General features: G+C 43.0%; 1 protein-coding gene across 4 annotated transcripts in view; it reads left to right on the top strand.

Moving 5' to 3' along the window:
* The window catches only part of setd5 (SET domain containing 5), a 125,088-nt gene that overhangs the window by 17,652 nt on the left and 95,210 nt on the right, over positions 1-12,226 (top strand). The window lies entirely within an intron of this gene.

The following is a 12,226-nucleotide window of genomic DNA, read 5'->3' as shown; positions in this document are numbered from 1 at the left end:
TCAAACCAGACCTTTTGTCTGTGCTAATTCCAAGCCAGTTCAAAGCTGTGTGCTAAGAGGCGGTGTGGTATGATGTTCCCCAGTTTACCTTGGGCACATCTGTCAAAGCTAATGGAATATTTACAATGTCAGAGCTGTACAACATGAGTCTTGGACTTTGCAGCATCCTTTCAGTCCCAGTTTGTGTCAATTAAATTGTAATAACGCTTCCACATCATGAATCCAGATGTTTCTTTGGTATGAGGGTGGATATAAATGTGCTCAACACTTTGAAGGGCGACAGTAGCATATTGAAACTGATTTTATTATTTTATAGCATTCTTGGCTTGAAGATATTTTTCTAGTTTTATAGGTTTCTGTAACTTCACAGATTTCATTGTTTAGGGCCTAAAGCTTACTTTATTTGGAAGATTTTTCAGAGCCTTAATGCATCTGGGAATACTTTCATGTATTTGAAATCAGTGTTTCAGAATTAAAGAATAAAATTGACAATCAAGTTAAAAGTGATCTATTGATATTAATGTTATTGTCCGGTTCTGCCTATTCTATGTTTCTGCTCTAGCTCTTTGATTTTTCCACTCCTTTTCTTCCTTCTTCTGATGGTGATGGCATTCCCTGGCATTCTATTTCATTAGATAGAGCCAGTGGTAGCTTTTCTTCATGTGTGAGTCTACACAACGAGGAACTGGCAGGATATTTGTCCATGGGCTCTACCATAGCTGAACCCAGTTATTTTCCTATCCAGATGCCAATTCCAACAAGAATTTGGGGTGATTAGTTTAATTCCTTCCCCCAAACTCGGATGCTGTGGCTATCCGTTGGCTTAGCTATGAATTTTTGAAGTCCTGTAGCTCAGTGGTTAGAGCACTCACCTCGCAAGTGAGAGATCTGGGTTCAATTCCCGGCAGGGTGAAATGTTGGGCAAGTTTCTTACTCCACACAGCTCTGTTGACATTGCAGTAAGTAGGAGCCCGGTTGTTTGTCGATTGGCGGATCACTTTTCTGGGAATAATAATTCCTTCAAAAAAAAATTGGTCACCAATCCACAGCTGTTTGTGGGACACTTTTGCCCATTCCCCGCACATACTTTGCCCATCCCCCACTGTGTGTGCAATTGGCTGCCACGTTTCGCCCATAAAATATACAGTCAACTCACTTTACAGTATGTTCTGTGAAGCCCTTTGAGATGTCTCAAACACTTGATAAGGCGCTATATCAAATGCAAGGATTATTATCAGATCATTTAGCAAAAAGGGGGAGTTGAGTCTGGTACATTTCTGGTCTGAATTACTGTTTTATATCAGGAAGTGGCTTTATCAATAAGGCCATGAGGAGAGGCAAGGTCACTTTTCTAAGTGCAGACTGCATTGTGATCCCAGTTTGGAGAACCAGAAGATTATTTCAGCTTTTGTTTTAAATTACTCAAATCTTTTCTTTTGTACAACAGTCACAAACCTAGTTGGAGTGCTAATTACAAATCAATCCATAGGATTGTTGTCTAACTGAACAGCCATATATGTATGATTATATGTATGTAATATATGTAAGTTGTAAATATACCCAGGCAAGCATTTCAGAGTTGGAATTCTACTTAAGTTCTATTCTGATGTAAAATATGGTGTTTAACCTCAGTAGTTTGTGTGGGGGATGGGCAAAAGTTGGATTTTGCCAAGTATTTGGTTGCAAAATTGGTAGTTTCTGAAGCACAACTTTTAAAATATCCTGGCCCATGCCTGGCCTGCCACCCTTCTGTCTCCTGCCTTTAGAAGGTTAACAAACTCCATGAAATTTCTAGGCCTCTATTTGTGGTCTGACCAGCTCTTCCTCCTCTCTTACAAAGTAGTAGCAAACTACTTAGGTTAGACAGAGTTGTCTGAACATCCACAAAGTAAGTTGTGGTTGTTTCAGAATTTTATCAGCCCTATACTTCCTTCTCCCTGTTCCACCAGCATTCCTGCCCTTCACTTTGTACCTGTTCACAGTGGTTGTCTGGAATCTGGATCTTATGGATGTAGAACAGTAGCACAGAGTGACCCTCACACAGGGCAGTGTTTTGGTTGTGGCCCTCAACAGAAAGTTGGCAAACACTGCCATAGAAAGTAAATTGGTCTTATAGTTGCACAACTTATAGTTGTGCCAAATTTTTTCCTTTGTTGGTAAACACTTCTTGCATGTATAGCAGTCCTAAATTCCAGTTCGCTTTAGTGTTTGATTTTTACAGGATTGGATACAGCCCACCAAAATCATTTTAGTGAGGAATTCTGAGTTGGATTGGATGGAATAGCTCTTTGAAAGAACTTCTTACCAAATATGTTTCCCCTTGCTTGAAGGTCTATTGGTATCTTTCTGTTACAACTGATTCAGGCTACGATATTTCCAATTGATCTGCTCTACTTGTAGGTTTGACGTTCCGGCATGGTGTCTGGATTAATGAAAGGTTAAACCAATCTTACATTTGCTTACTAATTCCTATCTGTTATTTCAATCCTATTCTGAACAAGACCTGTTGAACCCATGTTTTTTTGGTGCTGACGATGATCACTCTTTCAAACAAACCTGATAAAGAGTTTTTTGATGAAGTAACGGGAGGGTGGATGAAGGTAGTGCAGTTGATGTAGTTTAAATGGATTTTCAAAAGGCGTTTGATAAAGTGCCGCATGAGAGACTTGTAAGCAAAATAGACGCCCACTGTATTAAAGAGACAGTGGCCGTATGCATACAGAACTGGCTGGAAGACAGAAAGCAGAAGGTGGTGGTGAACAGTTGTTATTCTGACTGGAGGGAAGTGTGCTGTGGTGTTCCCCAGGGGTCAGTATTGAGACCAATGCTGTTTTTGACCTATATAAATGACCTGGACTTAGATATAGGGAGCACAATTTGCAGATGATACTAAGCTAGGAAAAGTAGTAAACAGTGAGGAGGATAGTAGCAGACTGCAAATGGACATAGACAGACTGGTAATATGGGCAGACACGTGGCAGATGAAGCTAGAATCTAACTTTTTTTGTGGAGAAATGCAAAGCGATGCATTTTGGGAGGAAGAATGAGGAGAGGCAATGTAAGCTGATGGTACAATCTTAAAGGGGGTGAAGGAACAGAGAGACCTGGGGGTTCATATAAATAAATCTTTGAAGGTGTCAGAAGGTGTAGATAAAGCTGTTAAAAATGCATACGGGATACTAGGCTTTGTAAATAGTGGCATAGAGTACAGAAGTCAGGAAGTTATGATGAACCTTTATAAAACACCGTTTAGACCTCAGCTAGAGACTGTGTTCAGTTCTGGGCACCACACTTTAGGAAGGATGTCAAGGCACTGGAGAGGGTGCAAAGGAGATTTACAGGGTTGGTACCTGAGGACAGGTTTGCAGGGCTATGGGGAGAGCGTGGGGGAATGGGATTGATTTGGATAGCCCTTTTCAAAGACCCGGCGCAGACACGATGGGCTGAATGACCTCCTTCTGTGCTGTATAATTCTATTATTTCCAAAATTGATGACTTCCATCTTGTTTTGGCATGCTGTTCAAAAGCACTTAATTTATTAATTCTCAAAATGGCTCAATTGGTAAATTACAATTCACTGCCATGTGTAAAATTGGGTTTCATACATTAGCTAGTCTCAGCAGTTAGTGAAGTTGGATTCATAAGGAATGAGTTTTTTTAACCTGCAGTGTGGTATCGTCTTTCTTATTCTCTGAAATTCACTTGAACATTCAGAGCTCCCAATCTCCTATCTCTCATTCAGTTCTCAGATTCTACAATTGCTTGGATCTATTTTCAATGCCCCTTGTTTGATACAAAAATAGAGAGGTTTTGCCCCTAAGGTTAACATCAAATTTTCTATTTATATGCAGATTTAAACAAGGAGAATGAGGAAAACAGCATGTAACATTTCGCAACTGAAAAATAATCCTGAGGGTGAAACATCAAGTTTGGGCTTAAAACCTATATAAATGCTGGTCTGCACTTAAGACGACTAACGCATGATCTGTATCATTATAACTATTTGTTTTTGACTGTTTTAGATCACTCTGCAGTGCTACCTCTAAAAAGTTGTGTTTTTGGTGGGTGGCGGGGTGGGGGTTGTGTGTGGTGGTGGGTGGAGAAGACAAGTCAAACCAAATTTACTTTGTGCTTCTCCAAGTAGTACTAGCTGCCTTTTATTTCCACTTTTCAGATGATAGCTCATCAAAGGCAAGAGTGTTGGCCTGCATGGATCTTACTATATCAAATGATGGATTAAAATTTCCTTATTTATCAGTTGACAAAAATCTGCCACCAGAACATAATTATAATTTTTGTCTTTGGTGACTATTTCTTTGGTGCTGCCAGGGGCCAGGGCTGTGGATTGTAATAATAATATTAATCCTTGCATTTGATATAGCGCTTTTTACGTCTTCTCGATGTCTCAAAGCGCTTCACAGAATAGACCTTTAAAGTGAATTGACCGTATATTTGTGGGCAAAACGCGGGAGCCAATTGCACACAGCAGTGTCCCACAAACAGCCGTGGGTTGAAAATGACCAATTTATTATTGTTTTGTTATTTTGGATTGGGCCTTAGAATTTAATTTGGATAAATTGACAGAGGTCTGAAATCTCGTATATAATAATAATAATCCTTGCATTTGATATAGCGCTTTTCACGTCGGGAGGACGTCCCAAAGCGCTTCACAGAACACACTGTAAAGTGAATTGACTGTATATTTGTGGGCGAACATGGCAGCCAATTGCGCACAGCAATGTCCCACAAACAGTTGTAGATTGAAAATGACCAATTTATTATTGTTTTTGGTTTTGGAGGGATTATTATTAGGCGTGTGGAATAAGGAAACTTGCCCAAGGTTTCGCCCCTGCCTGGAATTGAACTCAGGTCTCTCACTTGCAAAGCGAGCGCTCTAACCACTGAGCTACAGGACTCCACTGATGGGAGGACAGCCAACATGGCTCATTGGCAGAACTTGGAAGAGTAGACCATCAACTCAACTTCCCACTCAACTCCTGTTTACTCTGCAAGCCAAGGCCCTAATAGTGGCCCTAGCTCGACAAGCAACAGGAAGGCTTACCAGAAAAGTGTTTTCAATGGTAAGCTATATGGTTGTAGCTAGTTGGACTTCAGCATTAACCCAACGCACACTTTGGAGTCCCCCAAGCCTTTGCTGTTGCCAAACTATATCTAATACTCTAGACTTGAGTAAGCAGGATGCATCCCTCCAGGGAAAGAGTGCACATTCCATTCAATAAATGTCTCAGGAATTTCCGTATATAAGTGGGATGCATGGAGCTCTGTTTGGATACTCATAAGCATGGTGATGAGTTTCCGTATATGTCAAACCACCTTGCTGACCTAACAAAAGTAAGTTTCTAGCGAATCTTGGAAAATTTCTTAAAATTCAATCTTAAATGGAAGCTGATTTTCCAAAGTTACATTTTGATGTTACCTTTTAAGCCATAGCCTTCAGGTTAAGGTTAAAACTGCAAGATATTTGAGCCTAAGAAGGTAACAAGTGCTTTAATTTGATCTAAATCATCCTTCTACTCCCAAGACAATCTTGGAGGCCAAGGACAACCCCAGGCTTCTCTTTTTCATCACCTTCCGTCTCCTCCGCCCACCCTCTCATACCTCATCCGTCCTCTCCTCCAATGCCAACTGTGAGGAGATGCTGGACTTCCTCGAAACCAAAGTCAAGTCGATCTGCTCAGCTGCCTCTGCCCTTCTGACCACTACCCCCTCCCCATCTCCCCTGGTCCCTATTTATTCCCTTGCTCCACACCTTTGAACCTGCCTGCCCCTCTTCTCTCATTGCACCATAACCCATATGAGCTGACCATCTGCTCCCTCGACCCTATCCCTGCCCCTCTCCTTACCTCCCAGTTCCACATCCTTGCCCGCCTACTCATAGACATCATAAACGTCTCTCTGTCCACTGGCACCGTTCTCACCCCTTTAAAAACGGCCGACATCACTCCTATCCTGGACCAATCCCTGCTCCCAAACTACCGCCCCATCTTCAAACTCTGTTTCCTTTCTAAAGTCCTGGAAGGAGTCGTTACTTCGCTCCTTCCTCTCCTGCCACTCGCTTCAGACAATGCCAATCGGGTTTCCATGACACCAACAGCACAGAAACAGCTTTGATCAAAGTGACGAATGACATTTTGTCCATCTGCGACCAGGGCTCCCTTTGTCTCCTCGTCCTGCTTGACCTCTCTGCTGCATTCAATACCTTTGACCACTCTATCCTCCACCACTGTCTCTCCTTTCACCTCAACCCTCATGGTTCTGTCCTTGAATGGTTCAGATCCTATCTCACACCATCTCCACTTCATCTTCATAAATGGATTTTCCACCAGCCCCCGCCCTGTCTCGTGCAGAGTTCCCCAGAGCTCTGTCCTTGATCCCCTCCTTTTCAGTATCTATATGCTCCCTCTTAGTGACGTTATCCGCAGACATGGGGTAAATTTCCACATGTATGCAGATGACACCCAATTATCTCTCTGCCTCCACCCTCGATTCCAGGACCACTGCTGTCCTGTCAGAATGTCTATTAGACATCAAGTCCTGGATTAGAGCTAACTTTCTACAGTTGAACGTCAACAAGACCGAGGCCCTCCTGATTGGCTCCCGTCAGTGCCACCACAGCTTAGGTATCACTATCCAAGGATGCACACTCCACCTTACTAGGCCAGTCCGGAACCTTGGCATCTTGTTGGACCCTCAACTATCCTTTCTACCCCACATCTGTACCATGTCCTGCTCTGTCTTCCCCCACCTCTGCAACATTATCCGGCTCCACCTCTGTCTCAAACTGCAGGTCGCCGAGACCCTCATACACGCATTCATAACATCCAGGCTCACCTAAGCAAACTCCCTGCTTGTCGGCCTCCCTAACTCCTCCCTCCATAGGCTGCAGATCATCCAGAACTCTGCATCCAGTGTCCTCTCCTGCACCAGGCTCTGCGATCCTATCATCCCTATCCTCGCCCAACTCCATTGGCTTCCCATCCCACGGAGGATACAGTTTAAGATCCTGGTCCTTCAAAGCCCTCCATGGCCTTGCTCCGCCTACTTCTGTGACCTCCTTACCTCCTACCAACCTGTCCCCTCCCTCCGTTCAGCGGGTTTCGGCCTGCTTCATGTTCCTCGCCTCACCCGCCCCACCATTAATGGGCGGGCCCTCCCAACTTCTGGAACTCCATCCTGCAGTCCCTCTGCCTCACCCCCTCCCTTGGCTCCTTCAATCCCCATCTGTTGATCCTTCTCTTTGGGTCCGAAACACTTGATTGTCCATTGCTTGGGACGTCCTATCGACATGAAAGGCGCTATAGAAATGTAATGTTGTTGTTGTAGTGCTGCAATATACATGTGTAACCTCTATTTGCTTGTGTTTGGGGGTGGGGTTGTTAAGTTATATTTTTACTATGATTACAAAATTGTTATCCCGTTAACCTTTTTGTTTGTGGATTCCTTTCTCATGTTCTACTGAATGTGCTCTCTGTAATGGGATGTCCTCCCGAAGTGAAAGGCGCGATACAAATGTAGTATTGTTATCACATCTGAGCTGCCATGATAAAGTTATAACTTCTCTTCATCTTTGGAGAGGGTTTGTGTTGTTAATTAGGTGCTTCTTTGTAATCAGAAACAGACACTAAATTGGTAAAAATATGTAGGCAGACGTTGAAGTTAATTGGGCTTATGAAAAAATATGTTTTTTCTGTTAATTTCTCTTAACTAGAGTGGGTTGTTCATGCTAACAACCCTCTTTCCTGTTGCTTGTCCAGCTAGGACCACCATTAGGGCCTTGGCTTGCAGGGTTACCAGGAGTTGAGTGAGAAGTTCCCTGCCTCTGGTGACTGGTCTAGCCTTCCACGTTAGTACATGCTAACAACTGTTGCTTTGCATCCCAGAATTCAGCCATACACATTTGCAAGTATATACATGTGGGCAATTCAATAATAATCTTTGCATTTGATATAGATATAATTTATATCAAATATCACATCGTTGAGAGGTCTCAAAGGCGCTTCACAGGATACACTGTCAGGTGTAGCCATTCTGTTTTGTGGATGAAAGGCGACAGCCAATTGCACACAGTGACGTCCCACAAACAGTTGTGGATTGAATGACCCAATTATTATTATTTGTAATATTTACATTGCAGCTCCACAGCTGAATGCACTAATCAAAAGTGTTTATAATAATGATATTAATAAATAATAATCTTAGCATTTAATATAGCACCTATATTTTGTGGGCGAAATGTAGCAGCCTATCAGTGTTCCACAAACAGTCGTGGATTGAGTGACCCAAATCATTTTTAGTTTTTGAAGGAATTATTACTCCCGGAAAAGCGATCCGCCAATAGACTTTAACAACCGGGTTCCTACTTACTGTTAGGTAAACTCCATACACCGTGCTGCGTGTGGAGTAAGGAAACTTGCCCAATTTTTCACCCTGCTGGGAATTGAACCCAGGTCCTCTTGCTTGCGAGGCGAGCGCTCTAACCACTAAGCTACAGGACTCCACATTGATAATAAATCCACATTGATTGACTTTTATATAAATGGATCAAAACTGCTGGCAAGAACACACCTTCACAATCTTCTGGGTCTAAATGTCATACTGAAAGTTTTATTAATAAAAAAACTTGTAGAAAAATGTCATGGCCTGTGTGTTTTGGCGCGCGTGTGTGTGTATTGTGCGTGGGTGTGTGTATTGTGTGTGGGTAGTGTGTGTAATATATAATGCACATATGTAGAAATGCAAAATTCCTTCACCTCCCCAGAAGCCTAGTGAGCTAATGGTATACCTCAAAATCAGTATGAAAACAATACTTGCTCTGTTTGAGCACAATGGTGACCCCAGTTTAAATCCATGAAGTCAACACAGCAAATTTGTGACCTTTTGGTCCAAATGACTTTCTGCAGCACTGGGCTGTGTCTTTATCCAGCGCTAAATTGAGAGTTTATGGAGCTAACTTTATTGCCCAGAATATTCTCTACTTTACTAGTCTGAGTTGAGAAGAGAAGTAGCTATTTTTTAGAAACTATGTCATCACTTTCAAGGAAGGAACTACCAGGAATAAAGAGCTAATGTGCTTATTCTTTCCTGATGCTCAGAAGAATTGTCAACAGAAATTGTGGATTGATTTAGTGGCTGGTTCCTAGGAATGTATATAGACTGTTCAGCACTCATTAATTTTTAAAGGAAAGCTGCATCTGGAAGTTGATTTTTTGTCCAACTGTTTAATTTGAATTTTTACAATGTGAAATAACAATAAAGAGACTCGCAAGTAGTATTGGAAAGAGCAAGTGAGAAATTCCAATGGATGCTGGTGTTTTACAATCCAACAAGTACTCTGTTAGGGCAGTCTTCCTATCATATCTGGTGCCATGTGAGAGGCTCAGTAGGAGGAGGGTATTATAAGTTACTAAGGGAGGACCAATAATGTGGTGCACCCCTAACAGAGCATTATTTAATTATTATTGTCTGTATATTTTGATATATGTGAAATGTTGCCTCCTGACCTGCAGACAGCATTATTCCTTGCAGCAGTTGTGTTCTGTCTGTGCTTGATGTTAGCACTTTCATCCTTAGTAATAATACTCCTTACATTTGACATAACGTCTTATCAAAGATGTCTGAAAGCGCTTCACAGAATATACTGTACAGTAAATTAACAGTGTATTTTGTGGGTGAAACATGGCAGCCAGTTGTACACAGCAGTGTCTCACAAACACTTGTAGATCGAGTGACTAAGTTATTATTTTCATTTATTTTTTGAAGGGATTGTTACCCCTGGAAAAGCGATCCGCCAATCGACTTAACAACTAGATTCCTACTTAGTGGAAACTTGCCTAACGTTTCGTCCTGCCCAGGAATCGAACCCAGGTTCTCCCGCTTTCAAGGCGACTGCTCGAACCACAGAGCTACAGTACTCTCATACTTCTAGTGGTAGTGGGACCAGCACCTCACTGCTTTTCCTCTCAGTTAATGCTTTAAACCATACTGTATACTTTTTCAACCTGCCTTGGCAGCCTGACTGTAGCCTCACTCCAGCTTTATGATTCAATCTAAGATTGTTCCTCCTGATTCTTTACCTGTATCATTCAAGACTGAAGAGATACCGTGGTGAGTTTCTTCTCTATTATTACCTGGATGCCACAATAATACTGGGATCTGAGCTGCCCTATTTTGTCCAGTTGTTGCACTCAAATAACTTGGCTTGACACCTGTCATGTATCGGATACAAAGCAACATTTTGGTATTGATTGTAGTTCTTGGTTGTTTTTCAAATCGATGTGAGTAGTACTATACTGACAGTGAAACCAGCAGTGTGGCAACTGTTATGTTGTCATGATAGAATGTGCTAAGTTTACACAGATTAGAGTCTGTGAATTGGAGCTGTGGAGGTGAGACTCACTATGGACTGGTAGTAATGTAGTTCGTATTTTGTAAAAAAAAATCTTTTGAAATGTTGGTAAAAGAACTTGCAAGTGTACACGTTCAGAATCTGAACAAGTTGGTCTTTTCCCTCTATCATCCTCTCGCTAGTTGGATCTACACCAGTCCATTGAGATTGCCTGTTAGCCCCATTTTCTAGGCTCAATCACTGTTTTTATACAGCTGGACCAATGCCAACGAGGCCTGCATCTGGAGCTTGTTTCTCCCTGCTGTCTTATTTATAGTGATGATTTCAGACAATCTTATAAAGTGAATATAAAATACGAGCATATATGTAGCATGTCTGCTTAGCATCAATCCACCTTGGTTTCCTGCCATGACTTCCTCTGCCTGCATCATCTGTGTTGCCATTTGATTTTGGGTGCTGATTGTTTCATGTCACAATTCTATTGGTGTGACTCTAGGAGATGTTGGTTTTCTGCTATTACAACTGTCAAATTACATTTTTTGAAGATACTATCTCCAGGGTGTAAAATAATGAGTCGACTACTTCAAACATTTAGATTACAATCTATAAAAACTAAGGATTGCTACAAATGTCAAAAAGTTGCATTTGTTTGGAACTCATTCGCTTTCCTTCTGTTTTCCTAGACAAGAGCAGACTAAGTGACCCTACCCCTGATTTTCTTTCCATATCTTGCTGTGTCTCATCCATCGTTTTGCTAGGCTTCATCTAAACTGTTACTGTATATCCTTCTCCCTGGCCACCACTAATCCATACACAGATTAGCACCTCTGTATAGGACAGATTTTTGCTTCATGAATAGACATTCTGGGGTCTCCAAGCCTTAGCTCTCGCCAATGGATTCGGGAGTCCTGTAGCTTAGTGGTTAGAGCACTCGTCTCACAAGCGAGAGACCTGGGTTCGATTCACTGCAGGGCGAAACCATGGGCAAGTTTCCTTACTCCACTTGCCTGATAATAATCCTACAAAATAATTTGGTCACTCAATCTACGCCTATTTGTGCGCAGTTGGCTGCTGCGTTTCACCCACAACAACAGCAACAACAAAATTACATTTGTTAAGCACCTTTCATGTCGGGAGTACGTCCCAAGGAGCTGACAGACAAGAGTTACGGGCCCGAGCTGAGGGTTGGGGTGGAGGGCAGGGGGGGAAGCAAGGAGATCAAAAGCACGGTCGAAGAGGAGCGTCTTGAGGTGGGTCTTGAAGGTGGCAAGGGAGGGGGTGAGAAGGAGGGACTGCGGGATGGAGTTGTAGAAGGTGGTGCAGAGTGGCGGAAGGCCCGTCCGTCGATAGTGGGGTGAACAAGGCGAGGGACATGAAGCAGGCTGGAGCTCGCTGAGCAGAGGGAGCGAACGGGGTGGTAGGGGGTTAGGAGGTCGGAGGAATAGGGAGGGAGCAAGACCGTGGAGGGCTTTGAAGGTGAGGACCAGGATCTTGAACTGTATCCTCTGTGAGATGGGAAGCCAATGAAGTTGGGCAAGGATGGGGGTGATAGGGTCACGGAGCCCAGTGGGGGAGAGGACTGAGGCAGCAGAGTTTGGATGATCTGCAGCCTGTGGAGGGAGGAATTGGGGAGGCTGACAAGCAGTGAATTTGCATAGTTGAGCCTTGATGTAATGAAGGCGTGTATGAGGGTTTCGGTGGCCTGCGGTGTGAGACAGTGGTGGAGCTGGGCGACGTTGCGGAGGTGGGGGAAGGTAGAGCGGGTCATGGCGCAGATGTGGGATAGAAAGGATAGTTGAGGGTCAAACAACACCCCACGGTTCCGGACTGGCTTAGCAAGGTGGAGTGTGCATCCATGGA

This window comes from Callorhinchus milii, unplaced genomic scaffold (genome assembly GCF_018977255.1).
Source record: "Callorhinchus milii isolate IMCB2004 unplaced genomic scaffold, IMCB_Cmil_1.0 Scaffold12, whole genome shotgun sequence".
NCBI classification, from domain to species: Eukaryota; Metazoa; Chordata; class Chondrichthyes; order Chimaeriformes; family Callorhinchidae; genus Callorhinchus; species Callorhinchus milii.
The sequence above is the reverse complement of the archived record's forward strand: the minus strand, read 5'-3'. Positions and strand labels throughout refer to the sequence as shown.